Source organism: Hyalella azteca, unplaced genomic scaffold (genome assembly GCF_000764305.2).
Source record: "Hyalella azteca isolate HAZT.00-mixed unplaced genomic scaffold, Hazt_2.0.2 contig13709, whole genome shotgun sequence".
In the NCBI taxonomy this organism is placed as follows: Eukaryota; Metazoa; Arthropoda; class Malacostraca; order Amphipoda; family Hyalellidae; genus Hyalella; species Hyalella azteca.
The window spans coordinates 407,642-423,961 of NW_025943621.1; positions in this window are offsets into that span (position 1 = coordinate 407,642).

Genomic DNA, 16,320 nt, shown 5'->3' on the forward strand with positions numbered 1-16,320 from the left:
ACGCAAAGTTTTAGAATATCCGGTAGTTAGGGGATTGAAATTCAATAATATTAATAATAATTGCAATAATAATAATAATAATAATAATAATAATAATAATAATAATAATAATAATAATAATAATCATAATAATCATAAAACTAATATTTTAGCGACAATGGTATACTCAAATTTTTTCTATTTAATAATAAAATATTATAGGCAGTATATTCTCAGCTGTAAATTGTTGCCTCCAGATGATCGTGTCCAGGACAGGAATCGATCGTGCATCACGACGCGCCGCCCAGACGCAGTCGTGGTGCAGGTGCCTATCGCTGTGCCTGCGCTCTGTGATGTATGGCAAGGCTATCGATTCACCAGCGCGAGTCTTCATTGATCGCGTGATTTACTGTCACGACTTTGCAGTCATTTCAATTTTTAGCGCATTTGCTCATTTATGAAAAAAATGCACTATTGTGCTCGCCATGTCCGTCCGTTCGTCTGTCTGTCTGTCTGTCCGTCCGTCTGTCCGTGACCTCAAGTTTTCGTCGACGAGAAAATGCGCTCTCTGTCACTCACTGCAGTGAGCACTGAGTTATATTTTTTGTCTGTCCGTGCGTCCGTCCGTCCGTGACCTCAAGTTTTCGTCGACGAGAAAATGCGCTCTCTGTCACTCACTGCAGTGAGCACTGAGTTATATTTTTTGTATGATTGATGTGATTTAGTGCAGCACTTCTTGCTTGCGACGCTTTTGCAGTTATTTAATTTATTTGTTTTGTATTGTTATTTCAATTTATTTGTTTTGTATTGTTATTTCAATTGAATTGTTTTGAATAATTTTCGTGTATGGTGTATTCTTCTTTCTTATTTATGCAATTTTTCTGTGGTTTTGTTATTTTGTTATGGAAAATTCTTTGTATCTTTCATTATTTCACAAAAATGAAACAAAGAACACTGAATTCAGTATAGGCCATAGAGAATTTGACGTGACGTGTCTACCTTCAAAGTATATACGATTATAGAATTGCTGTTGTACCTCACTCATCGTTCTATGTATCTTTGTTTGAAAAAATAGCGATACTAAGATTCTAAAAAAGATACTAAGATTTTCAATATCTTACTTTTATTATCGAAATTGTTTATTTTTGGGTCAGTGCAAGTTAATCAATGCAAGTAATTGGTTAAGTTATATACTCGTATTTTGGCATCTCTCTTAGCTAAACATCACTCTCGTATGTCGTGCTAGTATTAATAATAATTTCAAGGATAAAGAGATTAACAAAAGTTTCCACGTAAAAGTTAGTATAGTTTCACGTTATTAGGTAGAAAAATGAATGATTTTTTAAAGATGAAAGTAGAAATCAAACCATTCATATCATGCTTTTGTTTTACTGCACCTGTTTCTTCCAGAGTTTCCAATAATTATTATTAACAATAATAATTCATTAAGAATAATAAATCTAAATAACGGCAGCACTGCAGCCTTCATGTTTGTACAAAAATTTACAAATTTCGCTACTGCTCGGATTGGGTGAGACTGATCAGAAGTAACCGATGCATAGAGAATTTTGCCCCTCATTTAAATTGAAAAAAATTACTCGTCTGTCTGTCTGTCACTCCCTATTTTATGTGCATCATTAGTTGCGCTGCAGAGGGTTTAGAAAAATGTTCTTTGCATCTTTTCCCTTAGAAACCGTTCACCGGCGGATAGGTTGATATACTTATCTAAAACTAGCCACAGAAATTCCAAAGGGAATATTTTTGTCTAACTCGTTGGTACCGGAGCAGCCTCAGTAAATCATTCAATTAGATATCCACTAACGAAATTCATTCCTATAATTAGTCACTTCACCCCATTGATCGATGTACCAATTATTTCAGTGCTATATTTAACACGTTGACTCCCAAGTGATACATATGCGTACCACGAGGTGTATTTCTCCAGCATGTTCTGGTACATAATAATTTTCATAATAGTGGTACATGAAAATTTTCATGATAGTAGAAAAATGAAATAATAGTACTAGATGATGCAATCGGAGTCAACGTGTTGATGCTGACAATTGGTTAGCTAAAAGTTGTTTGTCACTCGCCTTAGGTATTATTCAGTTATCGATTCGCTCACTGGAGCCATAACAAGAGCTCGCTGTTGTAGCAACCGTGCGTGTTTACTGGACCCGCGACACAAAGCGATATTAGAGTATATATAATTCATTATTAAAGTCTGTACCGTGCGCAGTCATGGTTGATGGTCAACTGGTTCTTACCGTACCTGTTTACTGGACCTGCGATACAAAGCGATATTAGAGTCTGTACCGAGCGCAGTCATGGTGATGATCAACAGGTTATTCATGTTCATTCAAGACCATACCTTTGAATAAAAACTCAAAATATTTATACGAAATGAAAAAAATCTTACGTATATAGTTAACTCATCATCCCTGACCCTGATTTGAACGTATGCGATTTTGAAACATGCGATAATTCTGAAATATACGATAATTATCCATCATACAAGAATTATGGAAAACTGATAATCTCGTAACGTGCAATAATCTTGAAATGTACGATAATTGTGAAATGCACGATGATCTTGAAACAAACTATGATCCAAGGGAAAAGCTAATCATAAGACGATCATAGCATAATCGTGAAATGTACGATAACTTCAAAAATTGCGGCAATCCTGAAGTATCCGATAGTCTTTAGGTGTACGTTAATCGTGAAGCATCTGAAAATATTAAACGCACGATGATATATAATCATGCGATAATCTTGAAACGTAGGATAATCTTGAAATGTTCGAGAATCTTGAAGCGTACTGTAGTCTTTAATCATATGATAATCTTGAAACCTGCTATGATCTTGAAGCCTAAAATTTTTTTAAATCATTTGGAAAAATTAAAGCTGCGATAATTTTGAAACATACGTAAGCTTGAAAAATGTGATAATGTTGCGTGGTTGTTATGGTTATATTTGAACTTTGCCTGTTTGCCGTTTCCCACTTGCGAAGTTTAACTGGTATTTTTATTCAAAATCTTAAATCTGAACGCTTGCACTTACTCAGAAATTTGTAGGCATTGCAACGGCGTATTCTAATTTAAAAACGATATAATTATCGTCATTTTCTCATGATCAAGAAACACCTTCAACGTAAATTTCAGATGGCCGATAGATTGCCACATAAATTATACATTTTGTCAACTTGTATGAGAAAAAATACATATAGTTACGAATAATTCAGCCAGAACTTTACAAGAAGCGGGAGTCGAGCCCGCAACTTCCTGCTCCAAATTTGGCACTCTGAACTGTAACCACTGTGCCACCCTGAACTATGATCTGATCAAGTTTTGTTTGAAAATCTAGTTTTTGTGTCTGAAATAACAACGCCACAGGCTGACGGTAGAATATTCGGTAAACCGGATAGTTAAGACTGAATACGCTCGATCATTTTGCTAAAAAGTTTATAAACCGTAGTAGCTTTCAAAATATCGTATTCGGTTGAAATGTTTTTTGGTAACCTGCATTTGATATGCCAACTAATAAGGATTATTGTTCAACTCATAGAAAAAAATAAGATCAATAATAAAGACATTATCTGATCTTTAATTCAAACTTGAATAATATAAAGACTTCTGCCGAACTATAACAATAGTTTAAAAATAATACATTCTTCCACGAACAATTTGCAAAGTTTCCTACGCGGTTAAGGGTGATTTGGTCTTGTGTTACCGTGTTCAGATGGGAACAGTGTAGTTTAGGGGAACCTACTTAGTAAAAGAGGAGTATATAACTAACCCCAACTCTTCGAGGGCTTACGGCGTTGATGCAAACTTAAAACATTAACAATGAAATTTGCCAAGGAAAATTAGGGATATATTCATGCTTGAAGTCGCAGTTTGTAATATATCGTTAGCTTCGGTATTCCTTCTTCGTTAGAATTTGCCGAACGAGAAGTTAGTCTACTAGACGTACTTCATATATCTTGCAACTCTGGCATTTGTTTCTAGATTCCTACTGTTCCCTGGCAAACCAAGCTATTTGGGGCGTTGGATTTATCTTGAAATTACTTGGATTATTGATTATTTGGTTCATATGACTCTATACCTCATCACTGTATACTTCATATGTAATTTTCTCTTCTGCTTTCTGAAAAAAAAAACCGTATATATTGGAACACTTTTTTCATATCCTGCCAGGGCTGTGCGTCCTAGAATAGAACAGTAATAGTTCCCAAAATACTAGCGTTGAAGAAAGTATAGCATGCAATGCTTTCACCCATATTTTAACCGTTGCTGATCCTCTATAGTTTAATGATAGTTCACAAGCATGACCGTTCTTGTGGCCGGACTCATCATTCATCAACTCTTTTCCTTGACGATAAGTATAACATCGCTTAAGAATTACACGGACAATTTTATTTCACCGAAAAGACACAAGTGCAAACCGGCTTCTGAATTTCAAGTTAGGAATTAGACTTACATATTTTTAACGGAGTTTTCTTCTAATCCGTTTTCTTCTAAGTTTTTCTGATGAGCGGAGTTGCTAGTAAAGAGAGGCCAACTGCACCAATAGATCCATCAACTCAAAAATATTTTAGCTAGAAGAAGTAGGCAGTCGTCTATTTATTTTTAGTTTAAGCGGGGATATCTGAAAGCTTTTCTGGGTAAGCTGCAATGCAAGCTTTTACGTAGAGAACCACTCTTGATTTCGTGATAAACAAACAAATATGTATAAAAAATTAACCAAAACTCTGCATGTACGAAGATATTTGATAATTCAACGATCATAACTTTATATGCAAGAGATATTTGCCAATTCCACGTTAATAACTTTAAATGCAAGAAATATTTGTAAATTCACCGATCAACCCCTAAAATGACAATAAATCGGATGCTTTTAATGACGTATGTGATGAAACGCAATCAAGGCGCCATTTAGCCAGACCATGTTTAACATAACATAGTGATGTCGGCGCTGAAGTGTAGGCCTGATGTGGCCTTTCGCCGATTCTTTTCCTTTTCGTGCCTTGTTCATAGATCTAAACTCGTGTCATTTGACCGGATCTTTTCATAACTGACGATAGTTTGAAGTAGCTACTAGACTTCCACCGGGTTCGATAAGGAGCTAGGCATTTCAAATCTGAACATATATTTTTCCATAGCTTTATCAAGTCTGTTCTTGAACGCGTTCATACTTGGAGCGCCAACCATGTCATCGGGGAGGCTGTTCCACATGTCGGTGATTCGAAGCGAGAGAAAATTTTGTCGCGTGGAGATGTTGCAGCGCAATTTTTTTAGCTTATAGCCGTGGCCCCTGGTATTGGTTCTTGTTTCAAATTCTAGTAACCCTTCAGGGACCTTGTATAGACCATGAGTATACTTGTATACTTCAATGAGGTCCCCACGCAGACGTCGATAACTGAGGCTTGGAAGCTTCATAATCTTCAATCTTTCTTCATAGGACTTGCCCTTCAAGCCTGGAATTATCCTTGTTGCACGTCTTTGAACATTCTCTATTAAATTTCTGTCCTTTTCAAATCTCGGTGACCACACAACATTTCCAAACTCTAGATTCGGGCGTACGACGGCAACAAACAACTGCTTTATCGTTTCTGCATCTAGGAACTCGTATGAGCGTCTGATTAGTCCAAGAAGTTTGTTGGATGTGTTAGCTTGCGTTTCAACATGCTTAGAAAATTTCAGCTCCTTGTCGACATAAACTCCGAGATCTTTTTCCACACTAGACTTTTCAATCATTACTCTCTCGTTGCAACCATGTCTTCTCATACTGTAATCTTGCTGTTCGTTGTTCTTCCCGAGGTGAAGTACTTTACACTTGTCAGCATTGTTTAGCAAGAAACGGTGGCAAAAAACTAGTATCTATATTTTATATTCAGGTACGGTTTTCTGAACATACCAAATGCAATTTCTGATGCACATGAATGAAGTTTAATTATATTATAATCAGAAAGTGCAAAAAATTTCCACGAATTCATGTTACACATCAATAACGCAGAGGATTATTTCCGAGACTGAAAGGAAATTTTATATGATAGCGACCATCGAGCCAGATGTCATCGAGCAATCAATGATTGACCACACGATTACTCTAAACATTTTTTTTAGAAATACTAAGGTAATTCAATTGAGATTTTTATTCAGAATTTAGTGAAATCTTGAATTCAATCGTGTATGGAGAGAATTAATAATGTTATTAATATTATTAAAAATCAGTCAAGAATGCCACAATGACCGCTCCGAAAACTCTTACAGTTAGTCGCAATCATAATTATATAATATCACAGTCACATCTAGTCTCCAAAAACACTTCTACCTGAAGCAACGTCACCAGTTTGTAATTCGTTCTATCACGACCGCCTTGGTTATTATAAAGTGTTAAATATTACAAGAAATTAAGGCTGATACCACGCGAGTTGCAATACATGGTAACACGCATATGTCGGTTGCAATTTTTGGAAAAAATTTTATTCACCTATTCAAAATAGATTGGTCACTCAGGATAAATTTCTTCGAGAATTTGCATAATTAACTAAGTTATAAATCCAGATAAATGATGAAATTTCTAAAATTCCCACATATTTAATCGCTAAAATAGGGAATTCAAATTCAATGGACGTGGATGGGATGCAAATTATCTACATTCTTTTCATTTTACGCTAATATAAAAAGCGGTCGACATAGCAGACACACATAAATCTTAAACCACTTAACACTTCTATTCAAAGACAGTACCGTCAAAAATCATAATAATATCAAAACTAAGTTTTTTAGTGTGAATCAAGTGTACCAATATCACCAAATGTATCATGGTCTTCACACGAGGTTTAGGGCAAGTTTGAAAATGAGTGATTGTACTTCTGGAAAGTAGAATTTGAGTTGAAACGAGTCCATGGTTATAATGGAGCCGATATATTCACCATATAGTCTGTGATTCAAGTGAGATTGTTAGTAAGTCACGAGAGCCCATTAATACGATGAAGCTGAATTTGCATTTGGGTAAACTTCGAATAAAGATTTTTTCAGTTGGTGTATTGATTAATATCTCATGGTAATGATAACCAAATAACTCTATATGATGTTTATAAACACCTATCTCATGATATATGCGTACAATTACAGGGTTCGGAACGCAGTAAAGTGGATTAGTCATAGAATATTAAATAGAGTATCATGATCATCAAACAAATCTTGATAGAAATTGAGCTCCAGTATCGTCTAGTCTCATTCCTTGCAGTGTTGAATGTCGATTTCGAGGCGCCCGGGACTTTATCGGGCTTTACTGAACATTCACACTTATTGTCACTGGAAACCTATTTCCTCCTTCAGTTTCGAAGCTACAGCAATTTCGAAGCAGTTTCCTACAGTTTCGAAGCAAAATTGTTAACCACAACAGATAGGCCGTTTACTAGCGTTAATTTCATGTCTTATTCATTTATTTATTTTCCGTTTTGAAACATGACAGTGCATTTTACTTTACTAATTGATACAATTTTAGAATCGGCTCGTTTTTCAGGTATAAGGATACCCTACCTGTTCTTATGCGATCGTCACTAGTTACCGACGTGCACATTAGCGTACGTCGGTATGACGGCACGCAATTTCTATACAAGGCTGGCTGAGCATAAGGGCAGGAGTTATAGAACGGGGAACCTGCTTGCACATCCACCTCATTCTGCTGTACGTGTTCATGCCGAGCAGTGTAACACCTTATCTGATAGTGATTTAAAAATTCTAGCTTCCGCATCCGGTGTTAGTGATCTACGAATTTTAGAATCCCTGTATATATTCAAACAGAAGCCTAGTCTGAATGCCGCTTTTAGCTCCTTTCCTCTTGAAATAGAAAATAGATGGGCCGTTTACTAGCGATAATTTCATATTTTCTTATTATTTATTTATTTATTATAATTTCATATCTTATTTATTTATTTTCCGTTTTGAAACCTGACAGTGCATTTGTAGAGGAAATTCATCAGGCATGGCAACAGCGGCCAATCTTCATTGGTCCGCAGCGCCACGTCAGTAGTTACGTAGCCAATAAGTACACGTATGTAGCCTTAGTCATTAGCTCGTTGATACTCGTGGGAGGTGGAACGCGCACTTCTTGTTTCCACTCTCGGGTAAGCTGTAGTTACGCTTAGTTCTAACTTCGATCTGAATTCACTTAGGCTATATTAACGCTCATGATAGTATTTTATTTCGATCAATCAACTAGATTCTCCTGTTAGTTTTCAAAATACCTTGGCTCCTTGTCACATGCTTGCTATTTGAGTGCAAATAGCCCTAAACCGGTGATTGTTGACCCCCGTGTTCCTTGCTACAGATAGACCTCCTGACTGGCCACCAAGGGGCTACTCATCCACGGAGTGAGACGTACTGGCTCCTTCTCCTTATTCATGCCCATATCCACATCCGCATCCTCGTTCTCATATTCCTGCCTTGGCGCTTTAAGCTTAGTACTCAGCCGCGCCACTTGCATCCCGGAGGAACCTTGCATCCTGGTGGAACCTTGCATCCTGGTGGAACCTTGCATCCTGGTGGAGCCTTGCATCCTGGTGGAGCCTTGCATCCTGGTGGAGCCTTGCATCCTGGTGGAACCTTGCATCCTGGTGGAACCTTGCATCCTGGTGGAACCTTGATACCCCAGCGATCATACTACCTCTGCTGTTCCAAGGACACCTGTAAACTGGCCTCCTTTACTTTTCTATTTTACTGCTTGATTTCTATTTGTTTATTAAATACTGAGTAAGTTACGCGTGTTTCGATTTGCGTCCCGTGGCGAGGTCTGGTTGCGGTAGATTCTTTGGCTGAGCTAACCCTGGACCGTAATTGGAATTTTCCAGCTCTCTGGACTACGGTTGTAGTAGTGCCCCAGAATTCCTTTAAAGTTACTAATTGATTTGTTTCTGTTTCTAGGACTGATCTTTTTCTGAACAGAATTTTGTGTTATGAGCGGACGATGGAGCTGGACTCCGAAACGTTTTCTCTTATAAAGATATGGTGAATATTTGTGGTATTTTCTTTGCTTTTAAATTCCTGGTTAACTTGCGATTTAAGCAAACAAGTGATTTTAGGCACATGACGTCTCAGTTGTCTTTATCTTCTCTTTCATAATTGCCACAAACGTCCATTGATGCTATCGTTCAACTTAAACTCCTGTACTCATATTTTTGAATCGAAATTCGTTAAACCCATGTAGCCGTTCATCCAATCAAATCCTACAACTCATGTGCATTGATTTCTCACAACTATTCGATTCTGTTCAATTTTTCTCTTAATCAACACAATGTCGAGTGATTCCCGTCTCTCGTTTTTTTAATGCCTCGGTATCCTGATATTACGCCTTTTTCCGTCAGGTCGCAAGTGTCATCATAATCATAAATTTCAATGTAGACTCGCAAGTATTTCTACAATAACTCAGTGAGACTTTATAGAAACTAACCTTATTAGACTTTAGAAACATATAATAGGGACAGGAAATGAAGTGGAGGAACAGGAACAACATCGAAATTTATGAGAAAATACTATCAACACATAATACACGCGAAGTTAGACGATTTCATAATCGTTTTCCATAAAATTTCATTTGAAATGAAAGAGGAGTATTCAGACAAAGTCAAATGCTGATAAACATATCTGAAGATATAAACAAAATCCTTTGTATATTGTTCATTTGAGGTAAAAATTAATGAAACACCGTATATATATCACTTTGATACAATTTTCAGGAAACATGGACTCTTTAAAATGATAATAACTGAGAGAAAAGTAACTCGCAGTTACTAAACAAACCAATCCCAAAAATTTAGCAAAGACTTCAGTAAGGGGAAAATGATAGAAGCGTTAGATGCTGAACCAAACTATGGCATGCCTCTAAAAACTTTTATTTCTAACAATTTAAATAAAATCAGTAATAAGGCGAGGAGAAAAATTACAATAAGAGTCATTTAAAATAATTTAATATCTGCAGCATTGCATGCCTTGGTTCCAGCCCCGGGGTTAATTAATCATTTTGATGTAACACAACGATAAATCTGGAATAATCAAGAAAAAATGTGGTTAGGATACGCGCAATTTGGGATCTAATTATTTTCAATGATGTATTCAATTTGATCTGTTTGCAAATGAAAGATACATTTGCACTCATTTTCATGTGAAAATTTTGAAATCCGTAAGAGAAAGGTAAAAAAATGGTTAAACTTTGATCCGTCCCTAGAATGAGGGAACAAGAAAAATGTAAACTATTATATTTAGGATTACTCTGCTTCTTACAGGATGACGAAAACTTGTGAACCATGCATGTAAACTTGCATGTTTTCTCTGACGATTGTAAACATTAAGTTTTTCTCTGGAGTGTTTCAAGTTTGTTATGGCATAATTGAAGTAAACTTTATATTATTTTCATCACAATTCATTGATTTAATCAATAAGCGAACTAATTTGACGTTTTTTCCGTTTCCTTCTTTTTGTCCCTTACTGTACATACTACATATTGGCCTATGCCTATAAGGAGCCTCCATTATGCCAAGGCGCCACGCTCCTGAATTAGTAAAGTTTAAGGTGTATTGATATCTCGTCTCAAGTTACAATATTGTCTCACAGATAAGATCTCATCCTTGCGCGTCAGTAGGACGTCAGGACGCAGGCGTAGGAAGACAGCGTCGGGCAGGATGCTGAGGTTGGTCATCTTGGCAAAGGTGTCGCGGTCCCAGTTGCTGGGGTCGCCGTAGGTCTTCTCGATGAGCCACGCCCGCAGCGACAGCATGTACTGGGCGCGCGGTGTTGTCCCCTCGCCCCTAGACTCGGCCTGACTCGGGCACGAGGCGGACTTGTTGACCGAGTTGTTCATGCAGAGGTTCAATTCTTCGTTCCTGTGTAGTATGAAGAGTCTTCAGTTGTTGATTAAGAAATAATAATTAAAATGCTAATGATGTCACTTTTGCTTTAAAATTATTGAAATTATTATAATTACGATAATTATATCACACAATCAGCTATGTTCATCCTTTTGCTTCTGTCAATGGTATTTAAAAAAAAATAAAGCTACAGAGCAGCTTGAACAGTTTTGTTTTCATTGCGATATAAAAAATAAAAAAAGCGTAGCAAAAAATGAAAGTCATCAATGTTTCAAGCGGGGGTGGGTGTTATAAGTGATGATTATTCATTAAAATAGATTCAACTCTGTAGAGGAAATTCATCAGGCACGGCAACAGCGGCCAATCTTCATTGGTCCGCTGCGCCACGTCAGCAGATACGTAGCCAATAAGTAAGCGTAGGTAGCCTTAGTCATTAGCTCGTTGAAACTCGTGGGAGGTGGAACGCGAACTTCTCGTTTCCACTCTCGGGTAAGAACCTTGCATCTTGGTGGAACCTTGCATCTTGGTGGAACCTTGCATCTTGGTGGAACCTTGCATCTTGGTGGGACTGTGCATCCTGGTGGAACCGTGATACCCCGGCAAACTTACTCACGCTGTTCAAGGGCACCTGTAAACCTGCCCTCCTTTACCTTTCCTGCTTTATTTCTATTGTTTATTAAATGTTAGGTAAGCTTCGCGTGTTTCGATTTGCATCCCGTGGCGAGGTCTGGTTGCGGTAGATTCCTTGGCTGAGCTAACCCTGGACCGTAATTGGAATTTTCCAGCTTCTCTGGACTACGGCTGTGGTAGTGCTCCGGAATTCCTTTACAAACTCGAGTCGATCAAGCACCCATAGCCTGGCAATGGCGAGCGTGTCGTTGACGAGCATGGCGATGGGCAGATGGAAGAGGATGGGGTTCAGGGGCCATACTTTCATAACTCGCTAAATGAACGTAAGTACTTACGCTCTATTTTCTTGTCTATGATTGGTGGATTTTGCTTGAAAGGCCGTCAATGATTGGCTGACGAACTTACGATCTCTTCAATTTTTTTTTTGAAAGTATGGGCTCAGGTCGGTGATGTTCATCTCCCTCCGTCCAGGCAAAAGAGTCGCCTAGCATCTCCAGCAAGCATGGTTTCCACCTCTACCCATGGCGCCTGGACATGAAAGGAACAATTTTTTAGGCATTGGTGAAGGAGTCAGTTTAATTTTTAGCCTGAGTTTTTACAAATTTTATTTCAGCTGATGAAAAATGAGCAAATTAATGAAGCTCATAGGGAGTATAAAATATAGAAGTTGAAGTTTCTTGGCTGTAGTGATAATAAACTTCATAGATGTCATTCCTTATCTATTACATCTGTTCTAACTGTGTTTTAGAATGTGTGAGATAAAGTATTTGTAGCTTTACACTGAAAATATATATAGAGGTTATTCTACCACATATCCACAATACTAATCGTTGAAAAATTGACATTTCATTGGAATTTCAAAATCAGCGAGAAGTCCGATTTTATTGATAAATTTTGGTTGTTTGTTGGTTGAGAGTTCGGACTTGCTTTAATTAATATCACTTGAGTTTGAAACCGATAATGATTGCAGAAGAAGTGACAGGAAAACTAAATTTTCAAGTCTCATGGTATAATGATTCCAGAATTCACAGGAAACATGAAAATGAATAAGTGATACTAGTCTGGGGCTTCTTGATGGTTTCTGCACAGATGAACATTTTAAGAAATGTGGAAGACTGTAAATTCAGGAGACTGGAAACACGTATTTTTTAAACATTTATCAGTATCATGTGCCTAATTAAATAATTGACGGAGCTAAGGGGTTGGTGAACTGCCTACGAGTTGATGCCAACTAGACTAATTATAATGAATGACATGAACAGCGCTTGTAACGGATCTGGAGTGTAATTATTGGATGCGATAAAAAAGGACTTACTGAGAGTGCATGTTATGTTTTTAACAGGAATTCTCGACGCAAGTAACTAATAATTCTTGTTCATTTGAGACTTCCTTCCATAGCACGGATACTATTATTAGATACAACTCATAATCAGAGGAAAATATACTATGTCAATCTGCTGCAGCTTACCTTGGAATGGTTGAAACATTCTCCATTTATTTTAAAAGATTCTCAATAAATTTGAATGCCTTATCTCAAAATTTCACAAATGATACACAAATGCTGATTTCACAAATGGCTATGAAAAATGTAGTCTCTTGAATTATTGACATACTGACATATAGTGTCCGGCACTTGGCTAACGAAGTAAACTCGTAGTGAATTTGGGCTTGATGATACGTTGATAGTGACATGAATTAGCTATTCACCACATATGTGCTGAATTATAAGTCCTTCGTTGAAACTTGGAGTTATAAATAAGTCCTTCGTTGAAACTCACTGTTATAAATAACAGATAACACACTCAGATTATTGTTAAAGGAATATATTGTTAGACTGGGAGTTAAGTGAATATGACGTCTATTGCTGCGAGTTTTACCTCTGATCTGAAGCGAATGCTTCTGTCTAATTTTGCGTCCAAAGTCAGTCCGGCTCTCTAAATGCTTTATGCATTCGCAAAAGTCTACTGAAAGTTCTTTTAGTCATCTAGGAAAGAATAAAATTACAGCAAATAGAAAGCAGTTTATAGTGCGTGTTTAGTGTGTAGGCTGTAAGGGAGCTGGAGCAAAGCAGGACTAATCCAGAGCGGCCGGCCGCCAGCGCCCGATTAGGGCCCAGCGTCAACCCTGTGGAACCTCTTAATATGTAGTCCTACCTGCTTCGTCAATGTAGAGCCAACTTAATTTTAGTGATTTTAAGAAGTGATTCACTGACTATTAAATTGCTTTGGAACTTATACTTTGATTAAATTTTGCAATATCAAATTATTGAGGAAAAAGCTGAAAAGATATTTCTACTAATGAACGATAATTAATTGCCATACCGGAAATGCAGATTTTTCATCTGGAGTGTGACGTGATTTTACCGCTGTACATACTCGTTATATAATGTTGCTTTAAAGATTTTCAATCTTCATAGTACGAAAAAAGCTCGGAATTTACTCCATGGGAAAAAATTATTTATTGTTGTCTAGAAAAACTTGACTGACAAAATTTATATACTAAGATGAAGATTATATACTGAAACTTAATTCTCAAATTTCTCTCAAACCCACCATAAATTTACTTGGAACGAATATTCCTAACGCCAATCAACATTTGTAAGTGGAAAATGCTTATAACAACGAAAAAAATACAGTAAAGGAAATTACTCATATTATGTCTAAAACGATGCAACCCAGGTGCATGTGACGTGACCATATGCAGCGGCGTAGCCGACTTCTGCCGGTCTCGCCTCTGTCTTCACACTTGTGTTGTTAAGTCGGCCTAGCCGGTCACAGTTCTGGCCGCTTCCTTAGATTTAGAGGCCTTAGTTTAAGTGAATATATTTGATATTTAGTGTGGAAGTTAGTGTGAAATTTAAGTGAAATATTAGTAAAATTTAAACTAGAGTTAATTTGCATACAAATAGTTTTTTGATGGGAGCAGCACGTTACGATTTGATCATGGGTCTGGTCGTGACAGTTCATGTGGTCTCCTTTCATTTACAGCCAAACAGATAGCAACCTGTTCACGTATGTTAGATAATTCGCGAATATCCCTGTTGAAGTTTAACCATACGCCTTCGAGCATTGGACTTGGCAGCACTTTGTCCGACGTCTGTCATCCGACGTTGTGTCCTCCGACGTGTGCCGTCCTGCCATCCGACGTGTGCCGTCCTGCCATCCGACGTGTGCCGTCCTGCCATCCGGCGTGTGCCGTCCTACCATCCGACGTGTGCCGTCCTGCCAAACGACGTCTGTCGTACGACCTCTGGAGTCTGTTAGTAGCGTGGGACCTGCCCTGGGACTAGCGTGCGCCCTTGATAGTGAGGGTGAGCCATATGAGTTGTCGCAGTTCTTGGCTCATGATCGGGGCGTGCGTGCTGCTGTCCTGAGTAATTCTAAAAAAACCTTACATCCGCTAAAACCTATAACTTATAACTATAACTGATAACATATAACTATAACTGATAACTTATAACTATAACTGATAACTTATACCTATAACTGAGAACTTATAACTATAACTGATAACTCATAACTATAACTGATAACTCATAACTATAACTGATAACTCATAACTTGTAACTGATGACTTATAACTGGTAACGATAACTGTATCTAACTTATAACTGAAATTGAATTCCTCTTGTGCACCCACAGCTTCACGATCGTCAGTGGCTGGGAGCGTACGCTGTGAGAAGTTCCTAACAACCGGAGCCTGAGCTATAGGTTTCGCCTACTTCTTTGTGTCAGTTACCTATTTCAATAAATATATTGAACTTGTGATATAGTCACTATATTTTTTTCCATCCTTCGTTTTTTGTTATATTAGCATCCACAAGCAGGCTCGTGACCTGGTCGATAACCTGGGTACGGTGATGTTAACCCTCCTTAAGAAGTCCATCTCATCCTTGACACGCTGCGGTAAATACGGCGTCACCAAGTCCTGTGTGTCATTCCTCAGCGTTAGCAGGGATTCCAGCTGTGAGTGAATAAATGAATTAATGTTGGATTGCATCCGGAAAAATAGGAGCCTAGTTGGAGAATTGTAAAATTTTAAAATTAGGAACTATATTTTGGAGCAACGGCTGGACCACCACATTGCGGGCACACTTGGGCAGGTGCTTGGAGGCTAATTAGCATGCTCGGTGCTCGGTGATATCGTCTCTACAGAAGACATTTGTGCTTTATCGCGGCTCTGTCGCGTCTCTACATCGGTCCTGCAGGTAGGCAGCGACGGCCAGGTCTATGCCCTGCCCTAAATTTTAACTAGATCTCATATATACATACTTCCCCTCACCTATTTATTTGCATTATCAGAATACTTTTCTGCATGTAATGAGAAATAAATGAAAGGGGATCTCTTTTTTATCATTCACAATCATCGTCGAAATCTTTCCTCTGTTGAATCGTTTAAAATAACATAGAATATGCGTAATCGTTACCATATCACACTGGCAGCAGGGTGCCTGTACGATTTGTGCGTTGTAGTGCGAGAAATCATCTTTACAAGCAATCATTTTCTATTAGTGAACGAAATCTGGTAAGTAATCGGTGTGACTTCGGTCAGCTACTTGAAATCGCAAATATTGATTGACGTTTTGAATCTGATATATTTACCTCTTGTATCCGATTTATGCTGCTCCTAGGCTCAAGTACAAAATGTTACACTCGCACTCGCCTACCTCACACCTATCGTCACACTACCCACATTTACTCGCAATTTACTTGCTTTCCACCAACTTCTCCGCTCCATTCTAATTCAACTAGTCCTTAGTATGTTTTTTCCGAAGCATCAGTCCCAGGCCACGCTGAAGAGTCGCTCTGTTTTTGGTCCTGGTTGCATCCTCCTGT